Source organism: Oryctolagus cuniculus, chromosome 2 (assembly GCF_964237555.1).
Source record: "Oryctolagus cuniculus chromosome 2, mOryCun1.1, whole genome shotgun sequence".
In the NCBI taxonomy this organism is placed as follows: Eukaryota; Metazoa; Chordata; class Mammalia; order Lagomorpha; family Leporidae; genus Oryctolagus; species Oryctolagus cuniculus.
Window position 1 is genome coordinate 174067042 of NC_091433.1, and position 17194 is coordinate 174084235.

Consider the following 17194-nt stretch of genomic DNA (forward strand, 5'->3'; position numbering starts at 1 on the left):
CGTTAGGGAACGTGACTGGAGAAGGGCGAGCAAGGTCCGTTGCTTAAGGGAAAATAAAGAAATTCGTATAAGGTGGTTGGACGAGACATTTAAAAGAAATAAGTGGAGGGGGCGGCTAAAACACCAGTTAGGGGCCTGCAACCCAGAAGTGGGTTCGAATCCCGACTCTTCCTTCTGCACACCCAGAGAGGCAGCTGACGATGGCTCCAGTAATTGGATCCCTATCACCCACGTGGGAGATCTGGATTGAGATCCACGCTCCTGGCTTCGACCTGGTCCAACCCTAGCTGTTGATGGGGAGTGAAACAGCCAACGGGAGATCTCTCTCTCTCTCTCTCTGGGTTTCAAATAAAATTAAAAAAAAAAATTCTTCACTTATCCCTGATTGTAACAACTGTTTCTGTTTTCTCCCATTCCCTTCCGGGCTGTAATCACGTACACAGATAATAATTTCTTCAATCATAATACCTTAAAAATAATGGTGAGAGCAGCTACTCGCTCTTATTTCTCCAGGATTTATCCTATGTTGTACATCAAATAGACTTTTTTATGGTGGCACTATTTCTCCAAACCGATGCATTCTAATTCAGGTACTGTGCAGCTCAAGCCACGTTTATTGCCTACCAGGAAAGAAAATTTACCACCTTCTATTGAAAAGCACAAAGAAATATTAGAAAGGAGGAGCAATACCACTGTCGGCGAAGACGGAGGCTTTTACAACTGCAGAATGGCATGGTGAGGTTTGCATTTTAGAAAGACTTTGGGCAGCAGTGTGATGACTGTATTGGAAGGTTGGGATCACAGGTGGAGATGGTTGTGACTTCAGGGAAAACGCAGTGGAGACAAACAGCTTCGAAAGATGTTTGTCAGGGGCATGGTGTTGTGGTGCAGGGAGCTAAGCCACCATTTGAGATGCCAGCATCCAATTTCAGAGCACCATTTCAAGTCCTGGCTGCTCTGCTTCTGACCCAACGTCCTGCTAATGTGCCTGGGAAGGCAGCAGATGGTGGCTCCCATACGGGAGACACAGATGGGAGTTCCTGGCTCCTGACTTTGGCCTGGCCCAGTCTTGGCTGTTGCAGCCATTGGGGAATGAACCAGTGCATGGAAGAACCATATCTCTCTCTCTCTCTCTCTCTCTTTCTCTCTCTCTCTTTCAGAGCCAAGGACTCGGGCCATTTTCTGCTTCCCCAGGCTATAGAGAGAGCTGGATTGGAAGCAGAGCAGCTGAGACCTGAACCTGCACCCCCATGGGATGCCGGCACTGCAGACAGCAACCTTGCCCATTATGCCACAGTGCCAGCCTCCAAATGAATCATTTTTGAAAGAGATGTTTATTAAACGCGATGAAGAGAATTTGAAGTGGCAAGTAAGGCAGAGGAGAGGCCAAGGATAACTCCTTGAGCTTTTACACCATGGGATTGCTCAGGGCTCCAGTTCACACAGGATAGTGAGTCCGAGAGGAGCAGCTGTCTGGGAAGGGTGATGTTGTCTTTAGTCTGGAAACGGACTCATTCAGCCACCGAAACGAGCTGAATGTCTGCTGTGTGCCCAACACTGTCCTAAGTGTCAAGAATAGGTCCGTTATTATGGGATTCAGGATTCCTGCTCCCATAAAGCTTACATTCTGGACAGGGAAGCAGGAAATAAACACGGAAGTAAATAAATCCCTATTTTGGATAGCGCAAGCTGCTGTAAAAAAAAAATAAATCAGAGGAAGGTGAAACAGACTTTATTGTTGGAAGAAATGGATTTTTGATAGGAAAGCGTCTCTCAAACCAGGCAAGGTCAGAAGGAAGAGCAGCTGATGCACAGAGAACATCAAGCGCAGAGATTCTAAGACAACGAAGACCTTGACAGGTGGAAAGAAAAGTCTTTGAAGAAGCCCAGAGCAAATGGTGAGAACTGGAAGAATCAAGAGTGAGAGTTGAGTTCAGAAGGAGTCAAATTAGAGCCTTGTCCACTGTAGAAAAGTGTTTGGATGTTACTCCAAGAATGATAGAAATAAGCCACTGGATAATTTTGAACATTGGGATGACATGAGCTGATCTAGATTTTTTAAATTTCCTGACTGCTAGAGTCTGTAGAAGGGCAAACACGAGAGCAGAGAGATGAGGTAGATGGCTGTTGACTAGTATTTGGCAATGAGGACAGTGGTGTGTAGAATTCTGATGGAAGTAATGGATGTGGTGAGAAGAGAAGTGGTCAGACTCCAACAGTGTCTGCAGTTAGAGCCAACAGAACTTGCCAACGGGTGGGTTGTGGAGAGTGAGGAGAGGAGAGGAGTGAAGAATGACTCTAGGGCCTCAGCGATTCAGTGGATGGCCATATACCATTAGCTAAATTGGAGAAACAGGTTTGGGTGGGGTGGAAATTAAGTGTTCTGCTTCTTGTGTTTAAGTTGGATATCCTTATTATATATCAAAGTAGAGTTGTTTGGTAGGAAGTTGGATGCATGAGTTGGCTCCTGGAGAAAAGATCCCACGCAGGGAGAGAAATTTTAGAAGTATTAGCATACAGATGCTGCTTGAAACTATGGAACTGGAAAGCTCACATTGGGCGTGGGTGCAGATGAAGACAACTTAGCCGCAAGCCATGCCAATCTTTAGAGGTCAGGAAGAGGAAGGGGATCCAGGAACAGATATTGGGAAGCAGCAATAGTGAGGCAGGACAAAAGCCCAGGAGAAAGAGGTGTCCTTAAACCAAATGTGTGTGAGAATGTCAGAAGCGAGGCCTAATAAAGCTGTGCCAAACGCTACACGACGAAGACGGGGCCAGCGTTAAGGCGTAGCAGGTAAAGCTGCTGCCTGCACCGCCAGCATCCCGTATGGAATCCAGTTTGTGTCCTCGGTCCTCCACTTCCGATCCAGCTCCAGGGAAAAAAGCAGAAAATGGCCCAAGTGCTTGGGCCCCTGAACCCACATGGGAGACCTGGAAGAAGCTTCTGGCTCCTGGCCCAGTGCTGGCTCTTGTGGCCATCTGAGGAGTGAACCAGCAGATGGAAGATTCTCTCTCTCTCTCTCTCTCTCTCTCTCTGCATTTTAAATATTTTTTTTTTAATTTAGCCAGCAGTTAAGATGCTTATGACCTACAGAGCACCTAGGTTCCATTCTTAGTCCTGGCTTCTAACTCCAGCTTCCTGCCAACGCAGACCCTGGGAAGCGGCAGTGATAGTTCCAAAAGTTGGGCCCCTGCCTCCCATGTGGGAGACCTCACTGTGTCCCAGCCTCCCAGTTTTGGCTCCCGCTAGTCCTTATAGGCATTCGGATGGGAGCACTCTTTAAGAGATAAGAAAAGATATTGCATTACTGAAATAAAAACAGAATGTGATTTTTTTTAAGGTTTATTTATTTATTTGAAAGTCAGAGTTACACAGAGAAAGGAGAGGGAGAGAGAGAGAGAGAGAGAGAGAGAGAGAGAGAGGCCTTCCATCTAATGATTCACTCCCCAATTGGCCGCAATGGCCGGAGCTGCACCGATCCAAAGGCAGGAGATAGGAGCCTCCTCCAGGCCTCCCACATGGGTGCAGGGGCCCAAGGACCCGGGCCATCCTCCACTGCTCACCTGGGCCATAGCAGAGAGCTGGATCAGAAGTGGAGCAGCTGAGTCCCAAACCGGCACTCATATGGGATGCCGGCAATGCAGGCAGCAGCCTTACCCACTACACCACAGCACCGGCACCAATGTGATTTTTTAAAATTACAATTCAAGAGACAGAAGTTTGGTGCAATTATTAAGATACAACTCTGGGCACCTGCATCTCATATTGGAGTGCCAGAGCTTGAGTCCTTGCTCTACTTCCAACTTCCTTCTGATGTGCATCCTGGAAGACAGCAAGTGACAGCTCAAGTATGTGTGTCCCTGCCACCCACACAGGAGACTTGGGATGAGTTCTGAGCTCCTGGCCTCCTGCTTAGCCCAGCCTTGGCTATTGTGGGCACAGGGGGAGTGAACAAGCAGATGGAAGATCCCTCTCTGACTCCGTCTCTCTTTCAAATAAATAAAAATAATTAAATGGCCAAAAAAAAAAAAAAATCAGGGAACCTTTCCAGATGGCCCCCACCTAAATAATAGAAAGAATAGAAAAGAGAAAAGAAAATGTCAAAGCAATAGTTCAGGAAAGGGTCTCTAGACCTGGAGGATACTGAAAAAGCCCACAAAAAATTGCAATTAAAAAATAGGCAAACGGAAGCAGGTATTTAGCCAGATGGGTAAGATATCCACAGCCTGAATCAGGGTTCCTGGCTTTGATTCCATGCTCAGGTTCCCGGCAGCTCCCTGCCAATACAGACCTTGGGAGGCAGCGGTCATGGCTCAAGTGATTGGGTTCCTGCCACCCACGTGGGAGATCTGGATTGAGCTCCCAGCTTCTGGCCTCACCCCCAGCCCAGCCCCTGCCATTGTGGACATTTGGGAAGTGAACAAGCAGATGGAGTGCTCGCTCGCTCTCTTTCTCTCAAATAAATAGTTAAATGATTTTTCAATAGGCAAAGGACTTAAATAGATATTTCTCCAAAGAAGATATACAAGTGGCCAGTAGGAATCTAAAAGGATGCTCAACATTACCAATCACAGAGAAATGCAAATCAAAACCATGAGGACCCTGCTCTAGGAAACACTTGTCAGCTTAATCCTTGGCCCCTTGGCAGCACATTCAGTGGGTGAGACAACAGGCCACGGTGTCGTCACCCAGCACCAACTCCACGTCTGTTCTTGGACAGCCTCTCCCCCTGCAGCCCACTGCTCTAGAATGACACAAGTAACACCTATTCATAGAAATCAGTCTCTTTGGTTTGTATTATACTGAACATTAAAAATCTAAATAGAAAGAATATACAGTTTTGAATCTAAAATAATTCGCTATTTTGATTCTTCAGAGAATACTACTAATAAAAATCTAAAAGGTGGAAAAAAAAAAACATGAGGAGACATAACCCCACCCCAGTTAGCATAGCTGTTATAAAAAATAAAATACAGGGAGCCAGCGCTGTGGCGTAACAGGTAAAGCTGCCGCCTGCAGTGCTAGGATCCTGTATGGGTGCCGGTTCAAGTCCTGGCTGCTCCTCTTCTGATCCAGCTCTCTGCTATGGCCTGGGAAAGTAGTAGAATATGGCCCAAGTCCTTGGGCCCCTGCATCCACGTGGGAGACCTGGAAGAAGCTCCTGGCTCCTGGCTTTGGATTGGCTTAGTTCCGGCCAATACTGTCATTTGGGGATTGAACCAGCAGACAGAAGGTTTCTCTCTCTGTCTCTCTGTGTCTCTGCCCCTCTGTAACTCTGCCTTTCAAGTAAATAAATAAATCTTTTAAAAAATAAAATAAAATATAACAAATACTGACAAGGATGTGAAGAAAAGGAAATCCTTGTACATGGTTGGTGGGAGTGCACGTTATTACAACCATTTATGGAAAACAGTATGAAGCTCTTCAAAAAGTAAAAAATAAAAATACAACTACCATACAATCCAGCAATCCCACCTCTAGGTATGTATCAGAAAGAATATATGTCAGATCTCAAAGAGATAGCTGCACTTCCATGTTCATTGCAGCGTTATTCAAAAAAGCCAAGATACAGAAACAACCTAATGTTCACGATGGATGAATGGATAAAGAAAGTGTGGGATATACCTACAATGGGCTGTTACTCAGCCTTTACAAGGGGCAGTGTGCGTCCCGCCCTCTGTGACAGTATGGATGAATCATGAAGACATTGTGTTAAGTGAAATAAGCCAGGCATAAAAGGACAAATACTGCGTGATCTCACTTACATGACTTATCTAAAATAATCAGAGTTATAGAAAAAGGGCCAATTGGTCGTTGCTAGAGATGGGAGAGGAGGAAGTATAGTAAAAGAAGAAAAAGTCCACAAATGCTGAACATGGAGGATAAGATTAGACTCAAAGAAAATCGCTGTAAATGATTCAGAATAAAGAGAAAAGGCAATGAAAAGATCCTACAGGCGTCCAGAGAGAAAGCAACTGGCCACATACAAAAGGTCAGGCATCAGAGAGAATCTGCGTGACCAACAACAAAGGAAGACAGCAGTCAATGAGGCAGGGCCCCTCTGAGTGTGTGCTGTGAGGGGCACTGTCCTTAAAGTACCGCGGTGCATTGCAATAATCTGTCCCAGAGTCCAGCATTCCAGGGCATACCTAGCTTACCTAGCACCTGAGTGGGTCACTTATTTATTTATAGACCTCTTATTTATTTATTTGAGAGAGAGAGAGAGAGAGAGAGAGAGAGAGAGAGGCTTCCATCCTTTGTTTCAATCCCCAAATAGCCACAACAGCCAAGGCTGAGCCAGGAGCCAGGAACTCCATCCTGGTATCCCACATGGGTGGCAAAGGATTGGGCCATCTTCCACTGGTTTCCCAGGTCCATTAGCAGAGCTCCAGTATGGGACGCCACCATCCCAAGTGGTGGTTCAACTCACTATGTCACTGAGTCAGCCCCATGAGTGGATCACTTTTAAAACATCAACCTTATTTCCTATGGCCAAATACTTTTTAGTAAGAATAATGAAATGAGGGGCTGGCACTGTGGTGTAGCAGGTTAAGCCTCTGCCTGCAGTGCTGGCATTCTATATGGGTGCTGGTTTGAGCCCCAGCTGCTCCACTTCTGATCCAGCTCCCTGCTAATGTCCTGAGAAAGCAGTAGAATGGCCCAAGTGCTTGGCCCCCTGCATTCACATGGGAACCCAGAAGAGGCTTCTGGCTCCTGGCTTCAGATCAGCCCAGCTCTGGCTATTGCAGCCATTTAGGGAGTGAACCAGCTGGTGGAAGACATCTCTCTGTCTCTCCCTCTCTCTGTCTATAACTCTGTCTTTCAAATAAATAAATATTTAAAAAAAAGAATGAAACAAAACAAATGATAACAAAGGCCTTAAAGAAAAACACTTGTAATTTTTTTTCATTGAACTTCAAATATGTAATCCTTCTGGTTAGAACAGATAAATGACTAAATTATGTAAGAAATCTTATAGTACAAAAATGGGAAGAAGTTATGGATTAATATTTTGTAATCACACTGAAGCACATTCTGAAGGAGAGAGAGGGCTTGCCTACATATTGATTTGTTGCAGTAATGAATGCTAACGTTAGTTTTGCTTTCCAGTCTTTAACTTCTGTGGATTAGTGAATGACTTTGGCAGGACTGATCTTTACCTCCTCCTGTTCAGTAGTCAGTACTGTGGCTCTGTTCATCTGTGTGTGCCCACAGCTGCAAGGCAACACTTTGCATTCATTTTAAGTTTGAACAGTTTCTTTCACATGAAACAATGTAGGCAGGCACTCTGAAAAGTTTGTGGAAGTCAAAGGTAGGTTTATTTTGGCAAAAACCTTAAAATACTGTCTGGGGGGGGGGCCTCCAAAAGTTCATGGAAGTGTGTATAGGGAGGCCAGTGCCATGGCGCAGTAGGTTAATCCTCCACCTGCAGTGCCAGCATCCTATATGGATGTCGGTTCTAGTCCCAGCTGCTCCTCTTCCAATCCAGCTCTCTGTTGGAAATTAAAAACTTCCTTTAGGGGTTGGCGCTGTGGCTTAGCAGGTAAAGCTGCTGCCTGCAGTGCCAGCATCCCAAATGGGCACCAGTTTGAGGCCTGGCTTCACCTCTGATCCAGCTCTCTGCTATGGCCTGGGAAAGTGGTAGAAAGTGGCCCAAGTCCTTGGGCCCCTGTGCTCATGTGGGAGACCTGGAAGAGGCACCTGGCTCCCGGCTTCGGACCAGGGCAGCTCCAGCCATTACAGCCATCTGGGGAGTGAAAACCTTCCTCTCTGTCTCTTCCTCTCACTGTAACTCCACTTCTCAAATGAATAAATAAAAAAAAATCTTTAAAAAAAGTGTGTATAGGAAAAGACTATGCATGTGATTCAAATTTTTTGCACCAAAATAAACTTACCATTTTAAACAAAACTTTTATGTATTTATTTTCATTTTTTTATTGTTTTATTTGACAGAGTTAGACAGTGAGGGAGAGAGACAGAGAGAAAGGTCTTCCTTCCATTGGTTCACCCCCCAAATGGCCGCTACAGCCGGAGCTATGCCGATCCTCCAGAAGCCAGGTGCTTCCTCCTGGTCTCGCACGCAGGTGCAGGGCCCAAGCACTTGAGCCATCCTCCACTGCCTTCCCGGGCCACAGCAGAGAGCTGGACTGGAAGAGGAGCAACCAGGACAGAACCAGCGCTCATATGGGATGCCGGCGCCTCAGGCGGAGGATTAATCAAGTGAGCCATGGCACCGGCCTACTTTCATTTTATTTGCAAGGCACAGAGGCACTTGAAGAGATCTTCCATCCGTTAGAAGCAGGTGATGGCTCACGTACCTGGACCCCTGCCACCCACGGAGTAAACCCTGATGAGTTCCAGGTGCCCCGCTTCAGCCCGATGCCACTCTCAATGTTCTGGGCACTTGAGGAGTGAATGAGCAGATGGAAGATCTCTCTTTCTTTCTGCCCTTCAACCTTCAAATGAATGAAATAGGTTTTGTAAACTTTTTTAAAAAGTGTGTATTTATTTATTTGAAAGAGTTACAGAGGGAAGGAGGGACAGAAAGAGAGAAATCTTCCATTTGTCAATTCACTTCCCAAAAGGCCACAAGCCATTTTTGGCCTTTGGGTCAGGCCAGAGCTAGGAGCCAGGAGTTTCTTCTGGGTCCCACATGGGTGACAGATGCCTAGGGACTTGGGCTATCTTCCACTGCTTTCCCAGGCACATTAACAGGGAGTGGAGGGGAAGTGGACAGCCAGGACTCGAACTGGTGCCCATATGGGTCTCCAGCACTATAGGCAGCTGCTTAACCTGCTGAGCCACAGCACTAGCCTCATTTTGTAAACTTAAAAAAAAAAAAATTAACATGGGGCTGACCTTGTGATGTAGCATGGAAAACCATTGCCTGTGGCACTGGCACCTTATATGAGTGACAGTTTGAGTCACTGCTGCTCCACTTCTGGTCCAGCTCCCTGCTAATGTGCCTCGGAAAGCAATGGAAGATGGCCCAAGTGCTTGGGCCCCTGCACCCATGTGGGAGATCCAGAAGGAGCTCCTGGCTCCTGGCTTCAGCCTGGCACAGCCTGGGGCCATCATAGCCATTTGAGGAGTGAACCAGTGGATGGAACATCTCTCTCTGTATAACTCTGAATTTCTTTCTTTCTTTTTTTTTTTTTTTTTTTTTTTTTGGACAGGTAGAGTTATAGACAGTGAGAGAGAGACAGAAAGAAAGGTCCTCCTTCCATTGGCTCACTCCCCAAATGGCTGCTACGGCGGGCACTGCGCCAATCTGAAGCCAGGAGCCAGGTGCTTCCTCCTGGTCTCCCATGCGGGTGCAGGGACCCAAGCACCTGGGCCATCCTCCACTGCCTTCCTGGGCCACAGCAGAGAGCTGGACTGGAAGAGGAGCAACTTGGACCAGAACCTGGAGACCATATGGGAGGCTGGTGCCGCAGACGGAGGATTAACCAAGTGAGCCATGGCGACAGCTCCAACTCTGAATTTCAAATAAATAAATTTTTTAAAAGAAATAAGACCGCTGAAGTTACTTTAGTGCTAAATAGGCTTTTGAATAGACCTGGAAACATAACCTCTATTTTCAACAGATTGTAATTATCCTATTTCCCACCAAGTTCGGGGAATATAACACACTTATTAAATGAGGTTTGCCTAGATTAGCTAGTGAGAACCTGTGAGAGCAAATGCTAGCTGTCCCCAAACCCCTTCCTCCCTCTTCAGTAGCAATCATACAACTTCATATTTTATATTATTTTTTTATTTTATTTTTATTTTATTTTTTGACAGGCAGAGTGGACAGTGAGAGAGAGAGACAGAGAGAAAGGTCTTCCTTTTGCCATTGGTTCACCCTCCAATGGCTGCCGCGGCCGGCGCGCTGTGGCTGGCGCACCGTGCTGATCCGATGGCAGGAGCCAGGTGCTTCTCCTGGTCTCCCATGGGGTGCAGGGCCCAAGGACTTGGGCCATCCTCCACTGCCTTCCCAGGCCATCGCAGAGAGCTGGCCTGGAAGAGGGGCAACCGGGACAGAATCCGGCGCCCCGACCGGGGCTAGAACCCGGTGGCCTGGCGCCGCAAGGCGGAGGATTAGCCTAGTGAGCCGCGGCGCCGGCCTTCATATTTTATATTCTAATTTCATATTTCATATTCGTAGCTGGCTTTTGTCCAGCTGTAATGAAGACTGAGTTTCCCAGCCTCTCTCATAGCTAGATGCGGCATGTGCTTGAGTCTTTGTCAATGAGGTGTAAGCAGAATAGGTAAATTTTTAGTACAGTTTTTTTTTTTTTTTTTTTTTTTTTTTAACAGGGAATGATTTTTCCCCCTTCTTACTGTCTGGGATTAAACTGTGATGGCTTCAGCATAAGCAGCCCTATTGAGCTATGAGGTCAGCTGTGGCACAGAAACCACATCTGACACTTTAATATAGACCATCTTTAGCCCACTTTCATGTGCAGCCAAACTATAACTAACACACAAAGTTATCAAGGATTAGACCTTACAGAGCACAAGAAGTCACTTAATTTCAGAAGATTTCTTTTTAAAAAGATTTATTTATTTATTTGAAAGGCAGAGTTACAGAGAGGCAGAGGCAGAGAGAGAGATAGAGACACAGAGAGAGAGACAGAGAGGACTTCTATCCACTGGTTCACTCCCCAAATGGCCACAACGGAGCTGCGCTGATATGAAGCTAGGAGCCAGGAGCTTCTTCTGGGTCTTCCATGTGGGTGCAGGGTTCCAAGACCTTGGGCCATTTTCCACTGCTTTCCCAGGCCACAGCAGAGAGCTGGATCAGAAGTAGAGCAGCCAGGACTTGAACCAGCGCCCATATGGGATGCTGGCACTGCAAGCGGCGGCTTTACCTGTTATGCCACAGTGCCAACAATGGTATTCCTTAACTTGTGAAATAAACAGAGATTTCCAGACAATAGAGCATGAGTGATGCCAAGTCTGTAGTCAGGGCCTGGAGCTGGCTCTGTGGTGTAGTGAGTTTAGCTGCTGCCTGCCATACCAGCACCCAATATGGGTGCCAGTTCGAATTCTGGTTGCTACACTTCTGATCCAGCTCCCTGCTAATGTTCCTGGGAGAGCAGCGGTGGACGGCCCAAGTGCTTGGGCCCCTTCATCTACGTGGGAGACCAGAAGAGGCTCCTGGCTCCTGGCTTTGCTCTGACTCAGCCCTAGCCATTGTGGCCATTTGAGGAGTGAACCAGTGCATGGAAGACTTCTCGCTCTCTGCCACCTTTCCCTCTCTGTGACTTATCTTTCAAATGAATAAATAAATAAATCTTAAAAGAAAGTACAAATGAGAGGAACTCCTCCAAGTCTGGAATCGGCACAAGCCTCCCTCTGCTGGAAACGTGAGGCTGACACACGAAGCACAAAGGGAAGCTACACAAGACAGAGGGGGCACTTGCAGACAGCTGGAGGAGGGCGTCTGTGGACAAGAACTGCTGCTCTAGTTTGCTTGGACGCTTAGAAAGCTCAGCAGTCATCCATAGGATTTCTTGGCAGCTGTTTGGACTTCAAGGCAACTGCTTGACTAAAGGTCACTGGACAACAACGCCTTTCTTCATCTTATATCATAATGTGAACATGATGAGCAGGTGACGACTCATTCAAAGAACAGTTTCATCGTGCAGGTTGGCAAGTTCATAGGAGAGACAGAAGGAAGGGGTGAGTGCGGTGGTGAGCGAGCTAAGCCTCCGCCTATGGCACTGGCATCCCACATGGGTGCTGGTTCAAGTTCAACTGCTACACTTCTGATCCACCTCCCTGCTAATGGCCTAGGAAATCAGTGGAAAATGGCCAAGTGCTTGAGCCCCTGTACTCACATGGGAGACTCAGAAGAAGCTCCTGGCTTCAGATCAGCCCAGCCCCAGCCATTGTGGCCATTTGGGGAGTGAATCAGCAGATGAAGACCTCTCTCTCTGCCTCTCAAATAAATCAATCCTTAAAAATAAAAGATAGGGGCGGGCGCTGTGGCATAGGAAGTAAGGCTGCCACCTGCAGTGCCAACATCCCATATAGGTGCTGGTTCAAGTCCCAGCTGCTCCAATTCTGATCCAGCTCTCTGCTATGGCCTGGGAAAGCAGAAGATGGCCCAAGTCCTTGGGCCCCTGCATCCATATGGGAGACCTGGAAGAAGTTCCTGGCTCTGGATTGGCACAGCACTGGCTGCTGTGGCCATCTGGGCAGTGAACCAGCAGATGGAAGATTCCTCTCTCTCTCTCTCTTTCTGTAATTCCTTCAAATAAATAAATGTTTTTTTAAAAAAGAAAATGAGTTGAGAGAAAAAGAAAGGCACACAGTGACTTTTTTGCTTCAATGCTCGAAAAGATCATGCACAAATACGGTATAATTATATTCTTCAAAACGTATCAATGTATTTCATTAGATGTGTATATTACAAAAAGGAACATTGTGTCTGTTATTCAAACAACAGAAAGGATGCCATTTTGTTTCTAGTTTATTAAAAAGTCATGTTACTTAAATTTGCTTTCTGTATTTTGTCCATCTACTTTTTTCCTGTTCCTTTTAAAATAAGTATCATTTAATAATAGTTAAAAGATAATAAAGTCGGACTTATAAATTTAAAACCATCATGGGCTCCGAATTCAGAAGCTCCAACTCAGATCCATATTGCAATGATAACCTTTAATTTCAAGAATATTTATTTAGTTATTTGAAAAGCAGAGGAAAGAAATAGTGAGTGAGTGAATGAGTGAGTGAGTGAGTGAGTACACTATCTTCCCTCTACTCGTTCACTCCCCAAATGCCCACGCCAGCCTGGGCTGGAACTCAGGTACTCTGATTTCCAGTATGAGCATTCCAAGCAGTGTCTTACCAGTCGTCCCAAATGCGTCGCTTGTTGGTTGGTTTGTTTTCCTAAGAAAAGTTCTTACATAGCCAATCTCTTCCAGGATCAAAGGACTTTTCTCACTACCTGTTCTTATTTTAGCCTTCCTTAGAGAAAAAGTCATTCTTGGATATAAAGTTCTTGGAATTGGGGCAAGCCTTTGGCACTGCTTGGGATACCTGCATCTCACGTGGGAGTGCCTGATTCAAGTCCTGGCTCCCCCACTCCGGATCCAACTTCCTGCTAATGTGCAGCTTGGGTATTTGGGTCTCAAGTATTTGGGTCTCTGCCACCCCTGCGGGAGACTATGATGGAGTCTTAGGTTTCTGCTTCCTTGTAGGCATTTGCAGAGTGATCCACGGATACAGAAGACTGATTCATTCCCCCCCACACACACTGGCTTTCAAATTAAATGAAAATAAGTAAAAACTTAGAAAAAGCACCACAAAACCTGCAACGTGAGACATTCAGGCAGAGTGGGGAGGGAGCAGTTTCTTTACTCCTTTTTAGGATTAACAAAGAGAAATCCTGATGGTGGACCTTATGGTGGCTGACGCTCTAGAAAGCACAGATGAGGTAAAAATTAGGTCTTAGATTCTAGCAAGATTTCCTTTATGAAAGCTAAACCGAGTTCTTTTGAATTCACATCCCTGTGAGCTGATTCTGGTTTCCAAAGGGTGTTAGTGTACAAAGAGCACAGGCTGCTCAACCAGGTGACCAAGACGGGGAGCTCCACCACGCACGTGTCAGGTCATTTTACCTGCCTGGGTCCATTTTCTCAGGCATACAACATGAATATTTCTTTTTTTTTTTTTTTTAAGAATTATTTATTTATTTGAAAGTCAGAGTTACACAGAGGGAGAGAGAAGGAGAGGCAGAGGCAGAGGCAGAGGCAGAGAGAGAGAGAGAGAGAGGTCTTCCATCTGCTGTTTCACACCCCAGATGGCCGCAATGGTCAGAGTTGCGGCGATCCGAAGCCAGGAGCCAAGAGCTTCCTCCAGGTCTGCACGCGGGTGCAGGGGCCCAAGGACCTGGGCCATCTTCTACTGCTTTCCCAGGCCATAGCATAGAGCTGGATCGGAAGAGGAGCAGCTGGGACCCAAACCGGCGCCCATATGGGATGCTGGCACTGCAGGCGGCGGCTTTACCTGCTGTGCCATAGCACCGGCTCTCTTCTTTTTTTAATCAAAAAAATTTAAGGTGCACACATTTCATGTATTTCCTATAAGCAGAGTCAGGAACACACTCCCACCCTTCTTCCTCCTCCCTCTCCTAGTTCCACGCTTAGTTTTTAGAAGGATCTAGTTCCAGTTCACTTTATACTCCTAAGATTAACCCTACACTCAGTAAAAAGTTCAATGAGCAGCATGAAGGAAAAAACAACAAAACACTGTTCCTCAGCATAGAGACGAGGGCTGTAAGCAACCATGGGATCCCAAAATGTTTATTTCATTCCTACACATTACATTCCAGGTGCTCTATTATCTCAGGTCAGGAAGAACAAACGGTATTTGTCCTTTGGGGACCGGCTTATTTCACTAAGTGTGATGGTTTCCAGGTTTTGTGTTTTTTGTTTGTTTGTTTTTTAACCGTTGAGTAGCTGTGAACTAAGTAATTCCTAACGTGCCTGGTAAGGCCAGACTGAAAAAGCTTTTTCCAGGTGAACTTCAGCAAACGAGGTCGTGATAGTTGCTGTTAAATAACTCTCGCCTCCAAAGATACTTTCCCGTCTTAAGACGCTTGGTTCACCAAGTACTGTAATTATTTTGCAAAAGTCTTCTAAGTGAATTCTGACAGTGGCGCCTGCCGCTAGAATCGGCTTTCCCTCACTCCGCGGCTCCGCAGGGGAAGGCGCCGGCAGGTGGTCACAGCCAGGCCCAGGCGCCCCGCGCCCCGCACCGCCCGTCAAACGCATCCAAGGTGCCGGTGACGTCAGCGCCGACGGGGAGCCCCCGCAGCTCTCGCCCCTCCCCCGGGAGAAGCTGCCGGAGAATTACCAGCGCTGCACTCCCCACGCGCCCGCAGTCCCAGGAGGAGACAGCCGGGAGGAAGACCTGCTCCGCATTCAGTTACTCACAGGCAGCCGCCCCGCCCTCCCGCGCCCCAGGCTCCGCACGCAGGCGCGGTCACGCGGTAAGCCCGAGCGAGGCGTCGGCGCGCCGGGCAGCGAGGGGCGGGGCGGAGCCTGCGCGTCACTCGCCTGCGCCGGCGCGTGCGCAGGACTGCCTGTCGGCGCCCGGTGAGGTCCGGCTAGGGCTGTGGCGGCGCCGGAGCGTGCTGGGACTCGGGACCAGATCGTGCCTGCGCGGCCTTGGATGAGAGCCCTTGGGGGAAGCTCGGCTCCTGTATTCCGAGTCTTCCAGAGACGCACGAGATGGAAAAAGGCAAAGCGAGGTGGTACGGAGAGCCGCAGGCGCAGTCTTCCCCGTCTCGCCCTCTGCAGCGTCCCGGGCGTTGGCACCCGATGTCTTCCGTCGCTGGAAAGGCTCAGGCCGCCGACGAGGCGGGAGGACTGGAGCGCGGAGGCCAGGGCCGGAGGTCTGCTCCTTCGATGCCGGCCCTCGCCCTGTCCGCGACCGAGGTCGAAGAGCTTCGCGACTCCGCATTGTCGCCCGACTCCCAGAGAGGGACCCTTTCGGGCAGGGCAGCTGAATGTAGCTGAGTCTGGGCAAAGAGAAGCACAATTTAAAAAATTGTTTGGGTAGACCGAGGGGGCAGTCCGGGTCCGCAAGATCTGGGGGCGTTCCCGGCCAGACGCGGCCGAGGCCCGCCTGCAAGCGTTCACCCGAGGAGGCGGGCGTTGGAAGGTGATGTGTTGCTGACGCAGGGGGCCTGCCATCGCCGAGGGTATGCGATGGGCATCAGGTGCGTGTTGGTCCCAGGAAGGGCAGTGACAGGTGCAGGACCACATAGCACAGTTTAGTGCGCTCAAAGCCTGTCTCAAGGACGTTTGAATTTTTCATCCTTGTCTACCGTTATGTGTGTGTATATGATATATATGAATGGATTTGACTTTTACATTTCTTAGGATGAAGTTCTCGCAAAATTGGCATCTTGTTTATTTGGGGAGGGAATAGCCAGATTTTTATTTTAATTTTGGAACTGCCAGTCCCTTATGGGTTAAATGAAGACTATATCCATTTACTGTTAAGAGTGGTGTGGACCTACTAGGCACATAATAAGAACTTGTATTTGTTTCCCTTTTTTTTTTTAAGATTTATTCTTGAAAGGCGGAGTCACACAGGGGAGGCAGACGCAGAGGCAGAGAGAGAGAGAAAGGTCTTCCATCCACTGGTTCACTCCCCAAATGGCTGCAATGGCCAGGCTGAAGCCAGGAACCAGGAGCTCCTTTTGGGTCTTCCAAGTAGGTGCAGGGGCCCAAGTACTTGAGCCATCTTCCACTGCTTTCCCAGGCCACTAGCAGAGAGCTGGACCGGAAGTGGAGCAGCAGGGACCCAAACCAGTGCACCTATGGGTTGCCGGTCCTGTGGACAGCAGCGTAACCTGCTAAGCCACAGCTCCGGCCTCTTCCTGTTATTCTTCAGTTTGCAAGTTCAGTGCTCAAGAGAATGTTGAGTTTTGGGGGGACGAATTTTGTTTATGGTAGTCTTTTAATCATATTTAATAAGATGTTCTAGTGGAGGTGTATTTTATCCACAACAGATATAATCTTCTCTATTTAGAAAAAAAAGCAGTTTTGTATTAAAATTGCCAACATTCAACACTAAACCTGAAATAAGTATTCATTTAAGTTAACTGCCTGGTTCCCAGTTTGAATCTTACACCAGTCATCCATTGCTGGTGGTTTATGGTTTACTTCATTCCTCAGTCAGTTACAGCCCTCAAGTAGAATGTTCCTTTGTAAAGACAACTGCTGCTCCTTTCCCTAGATGAGGCTTTATTCAGCAAACACCTGACTGCCTTCTCTGGTCAAGGCACTGTTTTAGGAAGGTCCAGTGTTGGACCACCAGCGTGTTCTCCACTCAGACCTTATGTTCTAGAAGGGGGTGACAACAAGCAAGCAAATGAAAGACCAGGCCATTGCAGGTGGTGCTAAGGGCCATGAAGACAGTAGATTCCCAGTGACCTTGGGATGGGCGGCTGGGAAGGAGAGTACTTTATGTCAGGTGGTTAAGATCTCCCAGGAGGTCATTTGTTAGGAAGCCTACACAGGGAAGAGCCAAGCTTGCAAAGACCCAGTAGAGTGTTCCTTCAGAGGGAGGAGCATTGCAGAGCTCCTAAAGTGGCCTGAGTGAGTCCGCGAGGGACCTGGTAGGAGAGGTGGTTGGCAGATTTTATTCCACTGCCACTGGAAGGTTCTAAGTAGGCACCTAATCTAA